Genomic DNA, 5,201 nt, shown 5'->3' with positions numbered 1-5,201 from the left:
CAACAATGCAAGGAAGGTGCTGGGTGACATTACTGCACCTACTCCCGACTTCTATGGGAGAAGCATCTCTATCCCTGCCATTGGAGCAAACAACTTTGAGCTTAAGCTCAATTAGTTTCTCTAATGCAACAGAATTGCAAGTTCCATGGACTTCCAATGGAAGATCCTCATCAGTTTTTAGCTGAATTCTTGCAAATCTGTGACACAGTCAAGACTAATGGGGTTAACCCTGAGGTCTATAGACTGATGCTATTCCCTTTTGCTGTAAGAGACAGAGCTAGAATAGGTTGGATTCTCAACCTAAAGAAAGCCTGGACTCTTGGGAAAAGCTAGTCAATGCCTTCTTGGCAAAGTTCTTTCCACCACAAAGATGGAGTAAGCTTAGAGTGGAAGTCCAAACTTCAGACAGAAGGATGGAGAATCCCTCTATGAAGCTTGGGAAAGATACAAACAATTAATCAGAAGATGTCCTTCAGACATGCTTTCTGAATGGAGCATCATAGGTATTTTCTATGATGGTCTCTCTGAACTATCTAAGATGTCCTTGGGATAGCTCTGCTGGAGGATCTCTTCATTGAAGAATACGCCTGCAGAAGCTCAAGAATTGATTGAAATGGTTGCAAATAACCAATTCATGTACACTTCTGAAAGGAATCCTGTGAACAATGGGACTAGTCAGAAGAGAGGAGTTCTTGAGATTGACACTCTGAATGCCATATTGGCTCAGAATAAAATATTGACTCAACAAGTCAATTTGATTTCTCAAAGTCGTCTGGAATGCAAAATGCACCAAACAGTACTAAGGATGCTTCATCTGAGAAGAAGCTTATGATCCTGAGAACCCTTCATGGAAGAGGTGAATACCTAGGAAACCCTATGGAAATACCTACAATTCTTCATGGAGAAATCACCCAAATCTCTCATGGAAGAATCAAGAGAGACCTCAACAAGGTTTCAATAACAATAATGGTGTAAGAAACAGGTTTAGCAATGGCAAACCTTTTCCATCATCTTCTCAGCAACAGACAGAGAGTTCTAAGCAGAATACTTCTGACTTAGCAACAATGGTCTCTGATCTAATAAAGACCACTCAAAGTTTCATGAATGAAACAAGGTCCTCCATCAGAAATTTGGAAGGACAAGTGGGTCAGCTGAGTAAGAAAGTTACTGAACTCCCTCCTAGTACTCTCCCAAGTAATACAGAAGAAAATCCAAAAGGAGAGTGCAAGGCCATCAACATGGCCGAATATGGAGAGGAAAGAGAGGAAGAAGACGCCACGGAGAAAGACCCCAGTGGGCGTGCACCACTCTCCTCTGAGTTCCTCAATGAGGAACCTTAGGAATCTGAGGCTCAAAATGAGACCATAGAGATTCCATTGGACTTACTTCTGCCATTCATGAGCTCTGATGAGTATTCTTCCTCTGAAGAGGATGAGTATGTCACTGAAGAGCAAGTGCTAAATACCTTGGAGCAAATCATGAAGCTAAATGACAAGTTATTTGGAAATGAGACTTGGGAGGATGAACCACCTTTGCTCACCAAAGAACTGGATGACTTGTCTAGGCAGAAACTGCCTCAAAAGAGGCTGGATCCTGGGAAGTTTTCTATACCTTGTACCATAGGCACCATGACCTTCAAGAAGGCCTTGTGTGACTTAGGGTCAAGTGTAAACCTCATGCCCCTCTCTGTAATGGAGAAATTAGGGATCTTTGAGGTGCAAGCTGCAAGAATCTCATTAGAGATGGCAGACAATTCAAGAAAACAAGCTCATGGACTTGTAGAGAATGTTTTGGTGAAAATTGAAGACCATTACATCCCTACTGACTTCATAGTCCTAGAGACTGGGAAGTGCATGGATGAATCCATCATCCTTGGCAGACCCTTCCTAGCCACAGCAAAGGCTGTGATTGATGTTGATAGAGGAGAGTTAATCATTCAAGTGAATGAAAAATCCTTGGTGTTTAAGGCCCAAGGATATCCCTCTGTCATCATGGAGAGGAAGCATGAAGAGCTCCTCTCAAAACAGAGCCAAACAGAGCCCCCACAGTCAAACTCTAAGTTTGGTGTTGGGAGGCCACAACCAAACTCTAAGTTTGGTGTTAAACCCCCACATTCAAACTCTAAGTTTGGTGTTGGGAGGTTTCAACACGGTTCTGAGCATTTCTGAGGCTCCATGAGAGCCCTCTGTCAAGCTAATGACATTAAAGAAGCGCTTGTTGGGAGGCAACCCAATGTTTTATAATTAATTATTTTCTTTTGTTATTTTATCTTTTTTGTAGGTTGATGATCATAAGAAGTCACAAAACAATGAAAAAAGCAAAAACAGAATGAAAACAGGAAGAAAAACAGCACACCCTGGAGGAGAAGAAACTGGCGTTCAAACGCCAGTAATGCTAGCTGTTGGGCGTTTAACGCCCAGTCTGGCACCATTCTGGGCGTTTAACGCCAGAAAGGGGCACCAGACTGGCGTTAAACGCCAGTAAAGGGCAACAACCTGGCGTTAAACGCCAGGAATGGGCACCAGCCCGGCGTTTAACGCCAGAAATGGCTCAAAACGTGATTTTGAGCAACATTTGGTGCAGGGATGACTTTTCCTTGACACTACAGGATCTGTGGACCCACAGGACCCTACCATCACTCTCTCTCTTCTTCCCCCATTCACCAATCACCTCAACACCTCTTCCCCAAAAACCCCTCACCTATCAAATCCCATCTTTCTCTTCACCACTCACATCCATCCCTCATAAACCCCACCAACCTCACCCTTCAAATTCAAACCACTCTCCCTCCCAAACCCACCCATAATGGCCGAACCTTTACCCCCCTCTCTCCTATAATACCCTTCTTCAACTCTTCTTTTTCACACAACCTAAACACCCTTTCTTCCCCCTTCTTGGCCGAATACACCACCATCTCCCTCTTCTTCATTTCTTCTTCTACTCTCTTCTTTCTTCTTTTGCTCGAGGACGAGCAAACATTTTAAGTTTGGTGTGGTAAAAGCGTTGCTTTTTCATTTTTCCATAACCATTTATGGCATCCAAGGCCGGAGAAACCTCTAAAAAGAGGAAAGGGAAGGCAAAGCTTCCACCTCCGAGTCATGGGAGATGGATAGATTCCTCTCAAGGGTGCATCAAGACCACTTCTATGAAGTTGTGGCCTTGAAGAAGGTGATCTCCGAGGTCCCCTTTTCACTCAAAAAGGGTGAATATCTGGAGATCCGCCATGAGATCCGAAGAAGAGGTTGGGAAGTTCTTACCAACCCCATTCAACAAGTCGGAATCTTGATGGTTCAAGAGTTCTATGCCAATGCATGGATCACAAAGAACCATGACCAAAGTGTGAACCCGAATCCAAAGAACTATCTCACTATGGTTCGGGGAAAATACTTGGATTTTAGTCCGGAGAGTGTGAGGGTGGCGTTCAACTTGCCTATGATGCAAGGAGATGAGCATCCTTACACTAGAAGGGTCAACTTTGATCAAAGGTTGGACCAAGTCCTCACAGTCATATGTGAAGAGGGCGCACAATGGAAGCAAGATTCAAGAGGAAAGCCGGTCCAATTGAGAAGGCATGACCTCAAGCCCGTGGCTAGAGGATGGTTAGAGTTCATACAACGCTCAATCATTCCCACTAGCAACCGGTCCGAAGTTACCATAGACCGGGCCATCATGATTCATAGCATCATGATTGGAGAAGAAGTGGAAGTTCATGAGGTTATAGCTCAAGAACTCTACAAGGTGGCGGACAAGACCTCCACTTTGGCAAGATTAGCCTTTCCTCATCTCATCTGTCACCTCTGTTATTCAGTTGGAGTTGACATAAAAGAAGATACCCCCATTGATGAGGACAAGCCCATCACCAAGAAAAGGATGGAGTACACAAGAGACCCCTCTCACCATGAGATCCCTGAGATACCTCAAGGGATGCACTTTCCTCCACAAAATCATTGGGAGCAATTAAACACCTCCCTAGGAGAGTTGAGTTCCAACATGGGACAACTAAGGGTGGAGCATCAAGAACACTCCATTCTTCTCCATGAAATTAGAGAAGATCAAAGAATCATGAGGGAAGAGCAACAAAGACAAGGAAGAGACATTGAGGAGCTCAAGCACTCCATAGGATCTTCAAGAGCAAGAAAGAGCCGCCATCACTAAGGTGGACCCGTTCCTTGATTTCCTTGTTCTTTATTCTTCTGTTTTTCGATTTTTATGCTTTAGGTTTATCCATGTTTGTGTCTTGTGATCATTAGTGTCTTAGTGTCTATGCCTTAAAGTTATGAATGTCCTATGAATCCATCACCTTTCTTGAATAAAAATGTGCTTAATTGAAAAGGAAAGAATTGCATGAATTCTGAATTTTATAATAGTTTAATTATTTTGATGTGGTGGCAACACTTTTGTTCTCTGAATGTATGCTTGAACAGTGCATATGTCTTTTGAACTTGTGGTTCATGAATGTTGGCTCTTGAAAGAATGATGAAAAAGGAGACATGTTACTGAGGATCTGAAAAATCATTAAAAATGATTCTTGAAGCAAGAAAAAGCAGTGAATACAAAAAAAAAGGAAAGGAAGCAAACGAAAAAAAAAAACGAAAAAAAAAGAAAAGAAAGAAAAAGAAAGAAATAAAGTTGTGATCCAAGGCAAATAAGAGTGTGCTTAAGAACCCTGGACACCTCTAATTGGGGACTTTAGCAAAGCTGAGTCACAATCTGAAAAGGTTCACCCAATTATGTGTCTGTGGCATGTATGTATCCGGTGGTAATACTGGAAGACAGAGTGCTTTGGGCCACAGCCAAGACTCAAGAAGTAGCTGTGTTCAAGAATCATCATACTTAACTAGGAGAATTAATAACACTATCTGGATTCTGAGTTCCTAAAGAAGCCAATCATTCTGAATTACAAGGGATAGAGTGAGATGCCAAAACTATTCAGAGGCAAAAAGATAAAAGCCCCGCTCATCTAATTAATACTGATCTTCATAGATGTTTTTGGAGTTCATTGCATATTCTCTTCTTTTTATCTTATTTGATCTTCAGTTGCTTGGGGACAAGCAACAATTTAAGTTTGGTGTTGTGATGAGCGGATAATTTGTATACTTTTTGGCATTGTTTTTAGTATATTTTTAGTAGGATCTAGTTAGTTTTTAGTATATTTTTATTAGTTTTTAGTTAAAATTCACTTTTCTGGACTTTACTATGAG

At 42.0% G+C, this 5,201-nt stretch overlaps 1 non-coding gene across 1 annotated transcript; it reads right to left on the bottom strand.

Moving 5' to 3' along the window:
- Positions 1–377: 377 nt before the first annotated feature.
- LOC130958565 (small nucleolar RNA R71) lies at positions 378–484 on the bottom strand. The gene has a single exon (XR_009077678.1). It is a non-coding gene; the product is annotated as a small nucleolar RNA R71 (small nucleolar RNA).
- Positions 485–5,201: the final 4,717 nt, after the last annotated feature.

The sequence above is a fragment of the Arachis stenosperma genome, chromosome 10 (assembly GCF_014773155.1).
Source record: "Arachis stenosperma cultivar V10309 chromosome 10, arast.V10309.gnm1.PFL2, whole genome shotgun sequence".
Taxonomy (NCBI): domain Eukaryota; kingdom Viridiplantae; phylum Streptophyta; class Magnoliopsida; order Fabales; family Fabaceae; genus Arachis; species Arachis stenosperma.
The sequence above is the reverse complement of the archived record's forward strand: the minus strand, read 5'-3'. Positions and strand labels throughout refer to the sequence as shown.